Raw genomic sequence first — 19,993 nt, 5'->3', positions numbered from 1 at the left:
GGCTCATGGTTGTCATGGTTTAATCCATGGGAATCATGGTGGATGAGACAAGGGGATGGTGTAGCAATTCATTAATGGTCCTACGTGGCGATTAATGACCCAACCATGCCCCTCACACCCTATAGCCTTAATGCAGTGACCAACCATTTCCCATGAGTAAAGTAGTAAGGTCTCATCCATTGGCGAAGCTTTGAAGGGGCCGGGAGGGGCGCCCGACCCCCCGAACTTTTTGCTCAGTAGTGTTATATATGTAGTTTTCGTATAGAAATTTTTGGGTATATACGTTTTCGACCCCCCGATTCTATAGAAATTTTGGGTACATACGTTTTCCGACCCCCCGTCGAAAACGTCAAGCTTCGCCACTGGTCTCATCCAAGTCTTATTAACTCAAAGCCTACTTTTTTTTTCATCACAAATGTTTGTTATGTGTTCATCACTGCGGCTGAACAAGACTACCATAGTCTGAAGTACCTTCATTAGGAACTTTGATAATATTTAGAATTTTTTTTTTATTATAGTCGGTTTATGAAACATAATCATAGACTGAAGCAATATATTTCTTTGATAATATTTAGATTTTTTTTTTAATTAAAGTCGGTTTATTATTATTATTCTCTAATTTGCAAACTTTTGGCACAAAGATCCAATTCCATTCAAAGAAGGATTATTATTATTATTCTCTAATTTGCAAACTTTTTTTTAGAAAAGATGTACAGTTGTCAAGTTACAAATCATGTTGCATAAGGTATAACCCTTATTGCACATGCATATTTTGTGAGGAGACATATACTGACATTTGACAGGTAAAAGTGTACTAGTGTTCCCTACTTTACACCTATACTTTGTCATCATGCAAGGGACTCTACCTCTGATCAAGCATCCACGCGAACGATAAAACAATATCTCCGCCTCCACACAATTCATTACCAGCAACGTTAAGCCAGAAGTTGTGTCAACGGCACCCATTATGCGCCCTGTTTGTATCACTTGCGCTTCAAACACCCGGCATCAACCATGTCGCTTGCAAACACCTACCATCTCCGGCGTTAACCACGTCGCGCGCAACAACTAACCTGCCAACTCCAGCGCATCAAAACCAGTTGTCATCTACAGCATCAACCACGGCGCGCGGACACGTTCCGGCCACCACCTCCAGCTCGTAAGCCTCCACATCATCTAATGATTAAGGCTCATGGTACGTTGTAATTTCCACTCCTCGATCATATGGCGTCAGGGGCGTACCCACATCTATTTTAAGGTGGGCGGACGCACCCCTTGAAAAAAATAAAATTTAGTGCTAAATTCCCAGTAAAATCCTGACCGCACCCCTTGAAAATTTTCGTTCGCACCCCTTGGAATTTTCGACCGCACCCTTAGGAAAAAAAATCTTATGAATTTTTAAAAAATTTACGTAAACACTGATTTTTTTAAATACAACTTAATTAACTTTCCACTTAACTAATTACCTTTCATTTAACCCAATTAACTTTCTCGTAACCTTTAACGCAATAAACACACCATAACTCAAGCCCAACCCAATCTAACAATCTAATTTGAACTAAAATATAACAACCCAACCCACCGCAATTTCGGCCACCAAACTCACGAAAACAGCATCTTATCACTATTTTCGGGCATGGTTCGATTATTTTTTTGTTTTCTTGTTTTATTTGGATTTTTATGAGAAATACAATTGTTAAAAAAGTTTGAAATTTTAGTTGTTTTGTTGTTTTTTGAAACTTTAGTTGGTTGATTTTGTTGTTTTAGTTAAAGTTTAGTGTGTTTAAATGGTTAGTTAGAAGGAATCAACAACTAAAACTAGGGCTTGATTTTAAAGTTGAAAATTATGAAGTTTGGTGATATAATTGTTTAAGTGTTTAGTGTTGAAATTAGTTGTATATCTTATACAGAGAAAGACTTCCTTAGAAAAAGTAGCTCTAGATGTTTTGATAGATTTCAAAAAATGAAAACTCATAGAGCGACATTTTAAATATGTTTGTGACGACGTTTGACATGTTTTTGATAATTATATAAATTTTAGCTTGATATTCTTTTGTGTTACATGACCCGACCCAATATGAACTGAATTTTTTTATATACCTAGGGGTCTAAAATCTTTTAAAATATTCCGCACCCCCATAAAAAAATTTCTGGGTCCGCCACTGTATGGCGTAAGTTGTCTTCAAACCAGGTACAGCTTTGCCTTCATCTATATTATGTCTCAAACAAGGTACAACCCCCGCGTTGCTAGTCTTCATGCGCGGGTACGACCCCGCCGCATGAACAAGTTATACATGCGCGAGGCCGTTGCGCGAGCAAGATCTTCGTGCGCGGACACGACTCCCGAGTTACTAGTCTTCATGCGCGGGTATGATCCCGCCGCATGAACAAGTATGCATGCGCGAGCAAGATCTTCGTGCGCGGCCACGACTCCCGCGTCGCTAGTCTCCATGCGCAGATACGATCCCACCGTATGAACAAGCACTTCATGCACGAGCAAGTTCTACATGCGCGGGTACTCCCGCCGCGTGAGCATGCTCTGCCCGTTCGCCGGACAAGATCTGCCGCGCGGGCACATTTATCCCTTTGGCTGACACGTCTTGCTGCGCAAGCATACTCTGCACGCCATAAGGCATTGTCAAACAGTCAGTAACCCTTGCGCCAAATGTTTGATCGTAAAACGGTAGAAAAAGCTAGAAAAGCTCTAGTCTTTATTTTAAAGGATAAAACGCATGCCTGAACTCATTTTTGAGTTCATATGTTTTCTTTTTTTTTTTTCAAACTTGCAGAACCACTTTCGAGTTTTCACACAAAGTACCCACTTCAAATATTAGACAAGGACAGTTTACTACTTTTAGTAATTATCACTTTTGTCATGAACCAAGTTAGTGGTCCCACTATCTTGTCATAAATCAAAATAATAACCGACAAAAATTGGATACAATAGAATTTCAAGAATATTATTATTCTCATTACAACAAAGAGTTGCTTTAATCTGCCATACTATAGTAACAAATAGGTCGATTATACACCAACTGAAGAAACACGGGTTCACCGCCGGGATGACTTGACCGCGCTCTACATGAGGGTGAAGAATCACACCTTGTTCTTCCTCTTGAACCTAGACCTGCAATGGAGAAGAGAAGAAAGTGGAGCTGTAGAGATTGCCGGTAGGAGAAGATTCTCCTCTTTCCAGCTACAAAAAGTGTGGTGGCTCCATATGCCCTCCCCTATTCAAGAGGTGAAGACCTCTTTATATAGGGGGATAAGGGCCTCCCCTAACCTCAATGGGCCAGGCCCAGTTAGGGGTTATCTCTACAAGCCCCGACCCAAAGTAGAGTAAACTACAGCGCGTTGGGCCTCGCGGTTGGGTTAGTAGCAACAATAATAAATAATTAATATAAAAGCAATAAGTAACGGGAAGTCCGACCGCTCGGGTCGGGTTAAGTACCGTACCCCATCAAGTCCCCCAGTCTAGTGCTGCTCCGCGTGCAAGCGTGGTAGGAGTACTAGACTTGTTAGGAGTGCTCGAAAGTAAAGATTGAGTTTTAGGCTTACCAGTCACCCAGATGCGGGAAAGTTGTTGTCCATGCTTGTTGCGTCTGTCCTTCACTGTGAGTAGAGATAAATGGGATAATGAATATCCCCTGGTTGTTCATCATGGAAATTGATTGCGCAAACAAGGCGGAACCGTCTGATTGCGGGTAGTTGCTATTGGCGCATTGCCATGAGCTTGTCAAGGTTGCGCATACGTAACTAGTTTTAGGTTTGTTAGTTAAGTAACCCGTGTTTCGACCATAAGGGTTAATCTTCTTAATCCTTCCTGAGCTTAGCTACGGTCCTTCCTGTGTATGAAGGACCTTATCTTTAGTCGGAGTAGTTTAGGAGATGGGCTGAGGGCCTTCGTTCAGGGTGTTTCTTGATTAGTCAAATTAATATATAAGTAGTATGGTCCTTCGTGCGACCTGATTGGTCGGCGCGGCTTTTTGGGACCATAACCCTTCAAGTCCCCCCAGTCCAGTGCTGTTTCCATGCGCGAAGTAAATGGTTGGAGCTCTGGACTAAGAAAAAAGAGCGTATTGGTCTTTGAAGCATTTGTTAGGTTATGGTAGCCGGTGCGCGTGTAAGTGTTTGTCAATTAATACGGCGCGGCCACCAGGCTTGCTTACTGATCGGTGTTGCTTTTGAGGGTTGGGGCGCATGATCATCGACTGATGATGCATACGGCGCAACCCTTGCTAGCTTCAGTGTGAAGTCTCGTTGTAAGTTTAAGCGGGAAATTCTTCGAATTTTGAATTATGACAGGTTGGTGCAAATGTCGTTTGATGGCGACCCTTGAGTTGACTACTGACACAACGATCATCATGCTGACACTGACAATTCGTCTGTCAGGCGAATGTGGCCCAGCTTTAGCGGTGCGCACAGTCGTGTGGCTATTGTAAAATATTCACCCTATGGCGTGACCTCTGCTGGTTAGCGCAAGGTGCGCGCGTGTCTTAAGCCATGAAGCATATGTATATAGTGTTTGGATCTTTGTAAACTGCTGTCTACAATAGTTGCACGTGTTAATCCACTTTGAACAGGTTATTGCGAATGAGAATTGGTATAAAGTTGCGTCAAGAATAATGAAGTGGAGACCCGAGCCTGCGCTAATCCTCCGTTGTGCCATAACAACAATGTGGCGTGAAGCAAGGAGATGTGGCTTGTCTTGAAGATTGTAGGTGTAAACGAAACTTTACTTCAGCCAATGTGTTTTTGCGTATACCCAAAGTGGTGCGTGCATTTGTAGCACAGTTTACGTTTTGTAATCATTTTCATATATGGCTAAGCATGCGCGCGCGGGCAACACACACGCTCGTGTGTACAGTAGCAGGGTCACGTGGAGATTAGCGTGCTTACATGTGTAGCAGCAAGGCTCGCATGGAGGCTGAGATGATCGTAAGTAGAACAACAGACTCGTATGGAGATCGACGTTTTGGTATGTAAAAAAGCTTGCGTACATGATGATTTACGTGCTCGTAACTAATGGAGTATGCGCGCGAGGCGACTAACGGGATCGTATGTGGAGGATCATGCGACTGCTAGCGCATGTGTGCTCACTCGTAAGTACAGGAGCATGCGCGCTTGGCGACTTACTTGCTCGTATGTAAAAGAGCATGCGCCAGTCGGCGACTTACGTGCTCATAAGTAAAAAAGCATGCGTGTGTGGCGGCTTACGTGCTCAAATGTAAAGCAACTTGCGCGGATGGCGACTTAGGTGCTCAAATGTCAAAAAGCATGCGCGCGTGGCGACTTACGTGCTCAAATGTAAACGAGCGTGCGCGCGTGGCGACTTACGTGCTTGTATGTAAAGCAACTTGCGCGGATGGCGACTTAGGTGCTCAAATGTAAAGGAGCATGCGCGCGTGGCGACTTACGTGCTCAAATGTAAAGGAGCATGCGCGGATGGCGACTTACGTGCTCAAATGTCACGGAGCATGCGCGGATGGCGACTTACGTGCTCAAATGTCACGGAGCATGCGCGCGTGGCGACTTACGTGCTCAAATGTAAAGGAGCATGCGCGGATGGCGACTTACGTGCTCAAATGTAAAGGAGCGTGCGCGCGTGGCGACTTACGTGCTCAAATGTAAAGGAGCGTGCGCGCGTGGCGACTTACGTGCTCAAATGTAAAGAAGCGTGCGCGCGTGGCGACTTACGTGCTCAAATGTAAAGGAGCGTGCGCGCGTGGCGACTTACGTGCTCAAATGTAAAGGAGCGTGCGCGCGTGGCGACTTACGTGCTCAAATGTAAAGGAGCGTGCGCGCGTGGCGACTTACGTGCTCAAATGTAAAGGAGCGTGCGCGCGTGGCGACTTACGTGCTCATGTGCGGAGCAGCAGGCTCGCATGGAGGCTGAGATGCTCGTATATAGAGCAGCAGACTCGTATGGAGACTGAGATGCTCGTATGTAGAGCAGCAGACTCGTATGGAGACCAGCGCGCACACTTGTAAGTAAATGAGCATGCGCGTGTGGCGACTTACGTGCTTGTATGTAATGCGTCCCCAAACCTGCAAAAGTCATTATCAAATGCTGGTGTATCATGAGACGCCCAGTCTTTTATTAGTACTTCTCGAACTTAAAATAAGTTGACAAGATATATTGTAAATAAGAGTCTTGCATATGGAACGCACTGTACCGAAACTTTGTCCTTAGGAGGAGTTCGTTCTATACATCCATACACCGTAATATGGGAAAACAATTTTGAACCTTGAAACGGTGTTCCTCCATGCTAGTATCTCAGTTTATAGCTACTAAGTAATGTTAGTAGCATTGAAATCATGAGCAAATATAAAACAATTTTTACAAGCCGAACACTCGTTTTTATCCCGACAATCAATGTTCACTAGTACATGAATCATGCTTTTCGCCTTAACCGCGTTGTGTGTGCTTACAAGGAATAGGTCCCATCGTGACACTAATGTTTCGACCTCTTTAAAATAAAGGCTTTAATAAATGCATCGGTTAATATCTTTTTCATACCAAAGAATTAGGCCAGTGGCCTTTTACGAATTGAGTTTGAAATGATTACTTCTTTTCATGTGTGAACCTTGTTTAAAATGAGGGGTTGTGTCACAACTAACCATGTTTATGAGGGTGGTTTTTGTAAATACTGTGATATGATAAAAGCTCCTTTAAGTCGGTCTCTGACAAAAAGGTTTCTGCCACTAATGAGTCAGAAGTGTCATTTCATAAAAATTTAGGAGGTTGACTTTTGTGCATGGAATTGCAAGTTGTTGTGAAAGTTCAAAAACAAAACTTGCGGACTCAAAAACAAGTTCATGCGTGCCTTTTAAATTTTTAATCCTCCATGATAAAGACCATAGCTTTTCTAGTTTCTTTTACCGTTTTATGATAAAACATTTGGCGCAAGGTTTACAATTGTTTGATAATGCATTATGGCGGGACAAAGCATGCTTGCGCAGCAGAGCTTGTCCAGCGTGCTCGCGCAGCGGAGCTTGTCAGGTAAAGAGCGGAGCATGGTCGCGCAGCAGAGCTAGTTCGGTGCATGGGAAACTTGTTCGCGCATGCAGAAGTAGCTCGCGCAGGAGGCGTGTGCTCGCTCGGCGGAGGTTATGCCTTGTTTGATATTTATAGTAAAGATGGAGTCAAAGGTTGTACCTTGTTTTGCAGCTTACTCGCGCAGTCGCGCAACATGTCAGAGAAAAGACGGTTCATCGTGCGCAGGGTGACGTTTCCACTGCAGGTTGCGGGGCACTCCCGCTGTAAGAACGGTGACGTTTTAGTCTCATTACGTGTCTCGGACATAGTCTTGCGCATGAAACACTTTGTCAGGTAGATAAATATTGTTCCCTTTGTAGTTGGTCTATAGTGACGGTGGTGAGTTGTGCTTGGTGGCAGTGGCACGTCTTGCTGCGCATGGTAGCAGAGGCATGTCTTGTTGCGTGTGGCTGGTTGCGCGGGGATAAAAACCGTCCGCCCTAAGTTGCTAAATCGAAGAGTCACTGGCATAAAATTAGCACTACTGATATATAAGCATATGCGGAGCGTGAAGATTTTATACCCGAGTGTGTTGCAAAGATAGCATTCCTCAAAACGAGAGGATAATACTTATGGACGATGTCCTTTTAAAATAGAAAATATATAAAATAGTGGCTACTACTGGCACTAACAGTACTCTAGGTGCCTGTCATGTATTCAGAAAATGTCTCCATGAGCAAGACAAATCGTGCAGCATGAATTGTACCCACTGCAAAAGCACGTGATTTGTTCTTATAAATCATATATCAATGTTTAGAAATATGATTAAAATAATATGGGTGGAACATAAGTTGTGCATTATAGATTTTTTTTTTCATTTCATTTGCTACTGTGATACGTCAAACGATGACGTTTCTTATCACTAACATAAAACCCACCACATTTTAGTACATGTGATTATGGGATAAGGATAACACAAGATCCTAGAAAAAGGTTGCAAAATAAATTGCAATAGAGAAAGAAGAGACCGGATTCAGATCTGGAATATGCAGTTGTGTATCAGAAACATAAATCTCGTTTCTTGACCACTGAACAGATCCATGAAATGTTTATCGATAACTTCCTTTTTTGAGCTCTAATAAAACAGATCTGGAAGTTTGTAAGAAGAATGAGATCTGAAAATCGAGTAGAGAGAAACGAGGTGTGATTGTCGGATCTAGATTTTTAAACACTAAAATCAGTGAAATACCACAGATCTAGAAGTTTTGGGAAAAGTAACACAGATCTGTGGGGTTTCTCCGTTCGAAGATTGAGAGTGTGACTCTAAGAACACAGATCTGAAGATCTGAGGATAAAACGAGATGTGATCAACAAATGTATAGCATATACTCGGTGGGCGCCAATGAAGAAACACAGGTTCACCGCCGGGATGACTTGACCGCGCTCTACATGAGGGTGAAGAATCACACCTTGTTCTTCCTCTTGAACCTAGACCTGCAATGGAGAAGAGAAGAAAGTGGAGCCGTAGAGATTGCCGGTAGGAGAAGATTCTCCTCTTTCCAGCTACAAAAAGTGTGGTGGCTCCATATGCCCTCCCCTATTCAAGAGGTGAAGACCTCTTTATATAGGGGGATAAGGGCCTCCCCTAACCTCAATGGGCCAGGCCCAGTTAGGGGTTATCTCTACAAGCCCCGACCCAAAGTAGAGTAAACTACAGCGCGTTGGGCCTCGCGGTTGGGTTAGTAGCAACAATAATAAATAATTAATATAAAAGCAATAAGTAACGGGAAGTCCGACCGCTCGGGTCGGGTTAAGTACCGTACCCCATCACCAACTAAAATGGGGCTTTGACTTTACAAGCATGATTGTCATCATAATGTCATAAAACAGACAATTTAATAATGATGTTAAATGCGATACATTATTTATGAGCATACTTTGCCGCGCTAGTACATCGTCGCGCGGGTAAACTTTGTTACACGAGCATACTTCGCCGTGCGGGTAACCTCTGTAGCACAAGCATACTTCGCCGCGCGAGTACTGGTTCACGCGGGTACACTTCATTACGCGAGCATACTTCGCCGCGCAAGTAAACCCTCGTCTCACAAGTAAACTTTGTAGCACGAGCATACTTCGTCGCGCGAGTACTTCGTCGCACGAGTAAAATCTGGACATTTTTCTTTTTAGTTACCTAATTTTTAACTCTTATAATTTTGAAAAATTGACTTTTGCAATTATCCATGACACCAAGTGAGTGACGTTGGTTTAAAGTGAATATTTTATCACGCTCCAATAATTAGACTCGGATACATTGGCAACCACTCATGCCATATACGAAGTTTATTACTTAACAATCTAAAATACTTGCTTTTATATTCAAATGCATTTGAACTGGTGTTTTCTAGTATCATTTCATCTTCTAGAAAGATGGAAAATGGAAGCCATTTAAATATATGAACTAGTCAGATATACATGTCATACAAACAGTTTATGGTTTCTGACTTTAGGGACATGCCTATCATCATGATGCCATTACTTGACATTCTTGAGGGACACATGTCCTGTCCTCAAAGGCAATTTAACAATTATGTTAGATAAAAACCACTGGCAAACATGTTTTTTTATCTCATTTCAAGAACCATGCCATATACACGTTACTTGCGGTATGTTTATATAATGTACATTTGTTGCTTATCCATATTATTACAAAGCTACTAACATCTATTTAGCCTCAACGAACTGAATGACTAGCATGGTGCAGCGCCCTTTGGGGGGTCAGAATTGCTTTCACATATTGCGGAGTATGGATGTATAGAACGAGCACCTCCTAAGGACATCGTTTCGGTACAATGCTTTCCATATATCAGACTCGTCATTACGGCTTACCTTGTCAACTTATTTGTAGGACTGGTAATACATTCGATCGGTAAGACGCAACGAGTGATCATCACGCACGCCGCTGAAAGCCTAAAAAGCACCCTTACATACGAGCACGCTGGTCTCCATACTAGTCTGCTGCTCTACATACGAGCATCTCAGCCTCCATGCGAGCCCGCTGCTCCACATACGAGCACGTAAGTCGCCACGCGCGCATGCTCCTTTACAAGCGAGCACGTACGTCGCCTCGCGCGCATACTACTTTACATACGAGCACGTAAGTCGCCACGCGCATGCTCCTTTACATACAAGCACGTAAGTCGCCATCCGCGCATGCTTCTTTACATACAAGCACGTAAGTCGCGATCCGCGCATGCTCCTTTACATACAAGCACGTAAGTCGCCTCGCGCGCATACTACTTTACATACGAGCACGTAAGTCGCCATCCGCGCATGCTTCTTTACATACAAGCACGTAAGTCGCGATCCGCGCATGCTCCTTTACATACAAGCACGTAAGTTGCCTCGCGCGCATACTACTTTACATGCGAGCACGTAAGTCGCGATCCGCGCATGCTCCTTTACATACAAGCACGTAAGTCGCCGTCCACGCGCTTGCTCCTTTACTTACGAGCACGTAAGCCGCCATACGCGCATGCTCCTTTATACGCGAGCACCCTAATCTCCATACGAGCCTGCTGCTCTACATACGAGTACCTCAGCCTCCACGCGATCCTGATGCTCCACATATGAGCACGTAGGTCGCCACTCGCCATACGCGCATGCTCATTTATATATGAGCACACTAGTCTCCAGGCAAGTTTGCTGCTACACATACAAGCACCCTAATCTCCATGCGGCCCTGCTGCTTTACATACGAACGTGTGTGTGGCCCGCGCGCGCATGCCTAGCCACATAGGTAAACGCTTACAAAACGTAAACTGTGCTACAAATGCACGCACCACTTTGGGTATACGCAAAAACACATTGGCTAAAATAAAGTTTCGCTTACACCTACAATCTTCAAGACAAGCCACATCTCCTTGCTTCACGCCACATTGTCGTCGCGGCACACCAGAGGACTAGCGCAGCCTCGGGTTTCCACTTCATTATCCTGACGCAACTTTATGCCAATTCTCATTCGCGATAACCTGTTCAAAGTGGATTAACACGTGCAAATATTGTAGACAACAATTTACACAGATTTAAAGACTATATACATACGTATGCTTTATGGCCTAAGACACGCGCACCATGCGAAGTCACAAAAGGTGAATATTTTAGAGTAGCCACATGGCTGTGTGCGCACTGCTACAGTTATCCCACACTCGAAAATCACCCGAAAGGGAGACACTCATTTAGTCCAGAATTTCACCCACTGGAGTGGTATGGTCCCAAATGCTGCATCAGTCATACGCATGTTGGGCCCTAACCACACTCAACCGTGAAACACTCAGCCAATTCCAAGACTCGTGCACAAGACCTAACCACGTACGCGCAACCATGACAAGCTCATGGTAGTGCGCCAGTACAATTATACGCACGCCATCAACCAGGATCAAGCAAGCACCATCAAAGCATCTAACTTCTTTTTTCTAAGTCCAGAGCTCCAACCATTTACTTCGCGCATGGTGCAGCACTGGACTAGGGGGACTTGAAGGGGTATGGTCCCAAAAAGCCGCGCAATTCTTCCTCCAGGTCGCGTGACGGACCATACTCCTTAATCAACTGCATTTTGATCTCCACCTCGCGCGGGTAGGGCAACACTCGACAGCGTCGCGCGGGGTCTAAAGAGGCCAAATCAACAACTTAGCATCCTGAAGTCAAGCCTCCAAGCGCCCATACCTTGCGCAGGCCAGTATCATGCGCAGCAAGGGTCGCGCGAGGATGTGGCGTAAAGGCATCTTAAAAGTACAAAGGGTACAAATGGCAGACGAAAAGAGCCAATCCGCATCCTCCAGACTCTGCTCAATCATGCTCCACGATCATCCGACCTGCAGGAGACAAAAAGTACTCAAGGACACCTGCGTGTACCAATCACGAGGCAGAGACACCTGCCCCACGATCTCCACAACTGGCTGATGACAGAGACCGACAATAGCAACCGCCTGCAACCAATCAGCGTGCGCCAGGTTTGCCCAACCAGTATCATGTAATATTCACCGCTCCATTATATCTACTTACAGCGAAAGACAGACGCAACAAGCTTCCCGCACCCGGCCGACTGGTAAGCCTAAAACTCAATTCTTACTTTCAAGCACTCCTAACAAGTCTAGTACTCCTACCACGCTTGCACGCGGGAGCAGCACTAGACTGGGGGACTTGATGGGGTACGGTACTAGACCCGACCCGAGCGGTCGGGCTTCCCGTTACTTGTTGCTTTTATATTAATTATTTATTATTGTTGCTTACTAACCCAACCGCGAGGCCCAACGCGATGTAGTTTACACTACTTTGGGCTGGAGATTTGTAGAGATGCCCCCTAACTGGGCCTGGCCCATTGAGGTTAGGGGAGGCCCATATCACCTATATAAAGAGGTGTTCACCTCTTGATTAGGGCAGATGAAATGGAGCCGCCACACTTTTTGTAGCTGGAAACAGGAGAGTCTTCTCCTACCGGCAATCTCTACAACTCCATTTTCTTCTCTTCTCCATTGCAGATCTAGGTTCAAGAGGAAGAACAAGGTGTGATTCTTCACCCTCATGTAGAAAGCGGTCCAATCATCTCGGCGGTGATTTCGTGTTTCTTCAGTTTATAAAGCATAATCATAGACTGGAGCAATCTATTTTGAATGTGAAAATAATTACATAAAGTTTTACTTCTCTAGAAAACATAACTAACTTTTTTAAAACTTGTAACCCTTTTTATATATAATTAACCAATTAAAACACATTTGGCAGTATGGCTATTAAATTATTAGAATTTTTCATACAAGACAAAGACACAACTCACAAGCAACCAAAGTTTCTTAATGCTACAGAGAAGATTTAAACACAAAAAACTTAACTAGGAGACTTTCTTAAAAGCACGAAAAATGAATTAGCATATATTCATAACTCACATCAGGAACTATACCATAAAACATAAGTGACCAAGGTGTCTATGTTTCTGTTTTATAATATCATTATATGAGGAATACATCGTTATTTATGAGAAAAAAATTATGCTACATGATCAAAAGTAGATAAGTGGTCAAGATTCCATGTATCTCATGGTTATATGTGTGAAATCATTATAACATGACTATATAGATATAACACAGTGAAAATCGATATTTTGTCATCAACTATTATATTTGTTGCTGCAAAAGAATACTTAGAAGGCGTGCTTTTACACAAGTTCCACTACTAGGTGGCGTTTGAATCATGTTCAATTTACCCATCTAATAACCAGTGGCAGTGGCGGGTTTGATGGTGTGCGGGGAGGAACTTCGCACAAGGCTGTGATTTCAAGGGGCACACGATTTAAAAAAATCTAATATGTATATGTTATTTTTTTTTTAAATAGTAGACACACACCAATTTCAATATAGGCCCATTTACTAATAATTTTTTTGGTTTAAAATTTAGCCCAATTGGCATTAGGTTTATTGAGCCCAATACTAATTTGATTATTATTTTTTAAATAATAATAAAACACTACGCAGTGGGCCTTCGGGAGGGAGGGTTTTCCCCGGAACTGGTGGCTCAGGTATACATCCAACTCTGACCGTTATGGAGGAGAGGATTGTAACGCCCTGCGACCCTAAACTTTAGGATTTTGGCAAGTTTAGTCCCTGGACTTTGCCTATTGTCAAGCTTTAGTCCTTAATCTATGTAATATTGATACTTTTGATACTTGTGAAACTTTGTGAGTCTATATGATGCTAGAATCTTGATTCTTGATACTTAAACTATGATTCTATGAGACTTGATTCTTTACTCTTGATTCTTGATACTTAATTGGTGCTTGACTCTTGAGACTCGTGAAACTTGATTCTAGGTTGAACGAGAGACTGGAGTTTTGTCACTAGCGGAATCTATTAAACTTGGAAACTTTTGGTGTTTATGATGTAATCTAGTCATGTGATACTTTTACCAACTAATACGCAATGCAACGCTTAATCTAACACAAAAAACGAATCAAAGACGAGGACGCGGAAAGGATAGGATTGACCAAGTGGCAATCCGATCGGATGGCCACTCGATCGACCCGCCATCCGATCCGCTGCACACCGCCCTAGTCCTTCTCCCACACTATAAATAGGCCTGTCACATCAGTCCTTCACTGATGTGACAGCCTCACTCGACTCAGACGCTCGCACACTACATTTCTTCGATTTCTCGGCGATTCCGGTACGTTTTACACTAGAATCTTGTACTTTCTTGATCTACACTTCATTCTCTACGTGATTCTCCTTTGAAATCACACTTTTTCACCGTGAAATCTCTTAAATCTGAGTTCTTGAGGATGACGTCATCATGGTGGTTTGTACAAACTACCAAATGATGTTATTCCTGGTAAGATCTAGCTCAGATATGAGGAATTCCATGTGTTTTTCACCGAATCTAAGCTAGAACTAGGTTTTTTCATAATAAAAACTTAAGTTATCTTCATCTTTTCTTCAATCTTTCACTTTAAACGGTGGGATCCGGATCTAAACGGACTGTAGACTTGATGGATAGTCTGGAGTTGGTCTGGGAACGGATTGTTGCCAGAGATGACGACCATAATACGGATTCCGACATAAACTCGTTATGAACAGACGACTGATCGGACAGGGGTGAATCGCATCCGATCAGAACAGTTGTATATTGATGAGCTTACCATTGTCTCAGTACGTACCGTGCCATCATCATTAATCTAGAAACTTGGAAACTTCGCAGAATTTTAGACAGAACAAGGATCACTCGATCGAGCTGCAATCCGATCGGATAGCCATCCGATCGAACAACCACTCGATCAGGTGACACTTGTCTCTCAACCTTTCAACACATAGAAACTTTTTCAGAAACTTGAAACTTTGGGACCTTTGATCGAATGACAATCCAATCGAACAGCCATCCGATCAAAGTAACCAAGACACTTAGCAACAATTACACTTGAATCGAGTGGTAATCGGATCGGATAGCCATCCGTTCTCTCACACATTGGTCACTTCAATCGACTGGTGATCCGATCGGACAGCCATCCGATCCAGTGAATAATCCGATACTTGTGCAATATCGTTGTTTTTGTTCGACACTTATCCGTTGTAATCTAATCAGGATAATCTTAAAAGTGCTCCCTTTGATCCAATAACGGTCTTAACTGTTAAGCAATCACTGTGAGTATACTCGGTCCCTTTTTGTTTTAAACTTTGGGATGTAACATGTATTCTATAAACTCCGAAACTTGATACTTTTGAATCTAAACTCAATCCTATGTGTACGTGAAACTTGTGATTCTTGACTCTTGATTTTGTGCTATGTGACTTTTAATCCAGAGTGTGTAGTTCCGCCTTAACAATAGTAGCGCTATAGGAGATGCACTTCCCCATTATTCTCAGGGGTATTGTTAGGAGGATTCTAGTTTACCTTGAGTCTTGGGTAAACACAAAAGCATCGGGATACTTGGACTATCACTGGTTGGACTGCGACACTAGCACGGCTGAAACTATTTTATTACTCACATTGTGGATATGAGTTGTTTTAATCTATCACTCTATATACTCAAACTTGTATACTCGCCGGTACATTTTGTACTGACTCTATTTTAATACATGTTGCAGGCTGATAGGATGCTGTGGAAACAAGTGAATCAAGCTAGGGTGATGCTTAGAAACCCACGTAGTTAATTAAACTTTGAACAATATTTGATATTTGGTGTAATTTGATACTTGATGTGATGGTTATTCGTTTTAGACAATGTTGAATCAGTTTAATCTATTATGAAATTTCTAGTGTTATGGGATCTCATGAGCAATCTGAACGCTTAGTGCTCGCACTCCAATGTTTCCGCCATCGGTGGCGGTGTGACAGATCGGTATCAGAGCCATAACTATAGGGAATTAGGATAAGTAGGAATACTTGCCCTAGTCTATAGTTCTAGGAATCTTGACTCTTATTTGTTGTTTAAGACTAATGCATTCTACCGTATCTGCTTCCTAGCAGCACAATTCTCTGTAAAACTTACATGCCTTTCCTAAGGCTGATACAATATACACTTGATACTTCGAAGACACTGTTAATCAGTGTTTGCATTTTGCACGAGACTTTCCCTCAAGTCAGGAGTGACATCCGAACCTTGATGGAAAATCTCCATATTATTCTAGTAGGTCTTGTCTGCGGATAAGTACCAACGCTATTGGGGTACGATGTTGTCAAGTTAGAGGTGAAACTCAGATCTCGATAACTAGTCCCACTCTTTGATTTTTATGTCTCGCCAAAGTCTCGAAACTTCCGATCAATTAGGAACGTGAAATGAACAAAAGGACGAATATCGTAGGCCTAACATCGATGACGTATTTGTCTAAGTAAGTCAAGACATGTTACCTCAATTCGATTATGATAAAACCTATCCTTACTGTCAAGAGTTTTCTAGTCTTTATTATGATAAAAACTTTTTAATAACCATATTAACACAAACAATCATTTAATAACATAAAGAACAAACACATTGTATACATAAATATAGTCTGTTAGCAGTGGCGGATCCAGGAATTTTTTCATGGGGGTGCAGAACATTTTTAAAACTTTTAGGCCCCTAGGTATATAAGTAAAAGAAATCGGTTCGTATAAGATCGGGTCGGGTCACGTAAAACAAACGAACATCAAACTAAATTTATATAATCATCAAAAACATGTCAAACCTTGTTACAAACATAATTAAAACGTCGACGCCCTACGGGTTTTCATTTTTTGAAATCTATCCAAAACATCATGTAAAGCTAATTTCTTAAGCAATTCTTTCTCTATATAACATAAGTTAATCGCTCCATAACATTATGTTTCAATTTTAATTTTAATTTTCAACTATTCAAGCCCTATAAATCATAACGTAAGTTGTAATCACCTTAAAAATATATAAACAATATAGTCACCCTAAAAATCATCTAAACAACGTCAAAACACACAAAATTTCAAACCTATTTAACAACTTTATTACCCTTTTTTCTCCTATAATATCAACCAAAATCATCAAAATAACAAAGAAACTTACCCGTGTTCGGATTCCGGTAAGATTTGGTATCAAATGACGGTGGTATGGTGGCTGATTACGGTGGTCGCCGGCTGCTGGACTGTTGTCGGTGGGTGATGTTGTTCGTTGGTAGTGCAGGGACGCAAGAGAGAGAGAGCGGGAGAGAATTTCTAAAGGTTTTGGGCTTTAATTATTTTATTATAGTTTGAAATATTGTTGGGTTTGGTTAATGGGCTAAGACTTAGTGGGCTAGTTAGTTAAGAATTATAAGTGGGTAAAGGTATGGATATTTGGGTTTAGTTAGTTAGGTATTAAAACTTATATAATTTAGGTAGTAGTTTTTTTTAAATAAGAGTTTACTAAAAAAATACAAAATATAAATTGATAACACTTTTTAACTAAGGGGTGCGGACGAAAAATTTCAAGGGTGCGGTCGAAAAATTCCAAGAGGTGCGGACGAAAAACTCCAAGGGGTGCGGACGGGATTTTCGATGGAACTTAGCACTAAATTTTTTTCCCCGGAGGTGCGCCCGCCCACCTTGGGCTGGGCTTGGGTCCGCCCCTGTCTGTTAGTACAATTTGCAAATCTGAATAAAAAGAAATGTACATTTGCCGACACAAAATCATATTTAATTTATCTGAAATAATTCAAGATTTTTTTAGATTGTAATATTAACTGGTTTACAATCAAAAAGTCCGAAATGAGTACTTAACACAATACTTTGAGACAGCACAAATTCCGTCATTTGCCTCAGGAGCGTCGATCGCAATAAGATATTTTCATTTTCGTAGATGTTTAATCAAGAACTTCGTATACTCGAAAACAACTTTACGTTGCTCGTAATAATAATAATATCATCAACGTAAACGAATAAAGGGATAAACACATTATTTTCAAATTTCAAAAACTACAAATAATCAGCTAACACAAACCAATTTCTAGCAACATGTTACCTTCTTATTCTATTTTATGAAAGCTTGTTTTAAACCATACAAATGTTTAACTAACTTACCTTCTTGTATCTCATTTTTATTACAAAAAAATACCATTCTAGACATATACACATCTTTAGACAACTTTCCATACAGAAACAAGTTATTACAAAAAAATACCATTCTAGACATATACACATCTTTAGACAACTTTCCATACAGAAACAAGTTATTAATGCAGTGACCAACCATTTCCCATGAGTAAAGTAGTAAGGTCTCATCCAAGTCTTATTAACTCAAAGCCTACTTTTTTTTTTTTCATCACAAATGTTTGTTATGTGTTCATCACTGCGGCTGAACAAGACTACCATAGTCTGAAGTACCTTCATTAGGAACTTTGATAATATTTAGAATTTTTTTTTTGATTAAAGTCGGTTTATAAAACATAATCATAGACTGGAGCAATATATTTCTTTGATAATATTTAGATTTTTTTTTTAATTAAAGTCTGTTTATAAAACATAATCATAGACTGGAGCAATCTATTTTGAAAGTGAAAATATTTACATACAGTTTTACTTCTCTAGAAAACATAACTAACTTTTTTAAAACTTGTAACCCTTTTTATATATAATTAACCAATTAAAACACATTTGGCAGTATGGCTATTAAATTATTAGAATTTTTCATACAAGACAAAGACACAACTCACAAGCAACCAAAGTTTCTTAATGCTACAGAGAAGATTTAAACACAAAAAACTTAATTAGGAGACTTTCTTAAAAGCACGAAAAATGAATTAGCATATATTCATAACTCACATCAGGAACTATACCATAAAACATAAGTGACCAAGGTGTCTATGTTTCTGTTTTATAATATCATTATGATGAGGAATACATCGTTATTTATGAGAAAAAAATTATGCTACATGATCAAAAGTAGATAAGTGGTCAAGATTGTTGGATATCAAGAACATAATTCGAAGAACATTAGGATCATATGATATGCAGAGATCGAAGGAAGGAACCGTTTTATTGATTAAAGAAATAAGATACAACCAAAAGTATCGATTATGTTTACATGAGAAGGGTATATATATAACCCTAAAACTGAACCGACGTAACCGTAAGGAATAACGGTTCGACTTTCCTCCTAATTTGATATAATTAATATCTAAGATTATAATATAACATAATAACATAAAAGTATAGTTTATATATTCTAACATCCTCCCTTAAACTAGACTTTTATGTAACTAGTTTAGGATTGAGTTGAAGCCTTCATTCTTTTGTTTCTTCCCGAACCATAGGTTGTGTGATGAATATGTTTGATTGCTGCATAATCCCATCAATAAAACCATCCTTTCTGGTCACTTCTTGTGTTGCAACAGGTGAACATTGTTGTAAACTGGTGCCGAAACCGGTCCCGATAACGTTGTTTTGTGGCAAATTACATTGTCATTTGCAACTGGACTTCTGAACGTAAGCCCGTTCATACCATGCAGATTTTCACTCCTCTTCATCTTGTTTGCTGCAGCCGAACATTCAGCCTCATCGATCATCTTGTTCTTATTATTCCTTGGCGCCATTGTTGAAGAGTTTATTAAAAAATATTGTTGGGTGATCGAGAACATATTCATCACCGTTCCTCCTATCCTATTCCTGTCTCTTCTTCTCCTATTGTTACCATCTTCATCATCACTTCTGTTCCTGTATCTATTTCTTCTATCAGAAACCTCTTCGGTATCAGATCTGTCCCTATCTCGGCCCCCGTCTATCACCGTCTCTTGTTTCTTGACTTTGTATTAATCAAGTCCTACATATGTCGTTCTTTTTCTTCTTCGATCGATCACTGAAACTTCGTTCGTATTATCTCCATTCATATATGAGAGTATGAACTCGGTGTCATATATGAATCGATTAATTCCTTTTTCCATATATGAGAGTATGAACTCGGTGTCATATATGAATCAAATTAATCCATGTTCTTCGTCTCGTAATTCCTTTTCCTTTTCTCCTTCCTCTGTTTCTTGATCGATCTTC

The 19,993-nt window shown here is 41.1% G+C and overlaps 1 long non-coding RNA gene across 1 annotated transcript; it reads left to right on the top strand.

Moving 5' to 3' along the window:
• Positions 1 to 825: 825 nt before the first annotated feature.
• LOC110868036 lies at positions 826 to 15,789 on the top strand. Its single transcript, XR_002552136.2, has 2 exons — positions 826 to 1,195; positions 15,607 to 15,789. It is a non-coding gene; the product is annotated as an uncharacterized LOC110868036 (long non-coding RNA).
• Positions 15,790 to 19,993: the final 4,204 nt, after the last annotated feature.

The sequence above is a fragment of the Helianthus annuus genome, chromosome 7 (assembly GCF_002127325.2).
Source record: "Helianthus annuus cultivar XRQ/B chromosome 7, HanXRQr2.0-SUNRISE, whole genome shotgun sequence".
NCBI lineage: Eukaryota > Viridiplantae > Streptophyta > Magnoliopsida > Asterales > Asteraceae > Helianthus > Helianthus annuus.
This window is presented reverse-complemented; position numbering and strand designations above follow the sequence as displayed.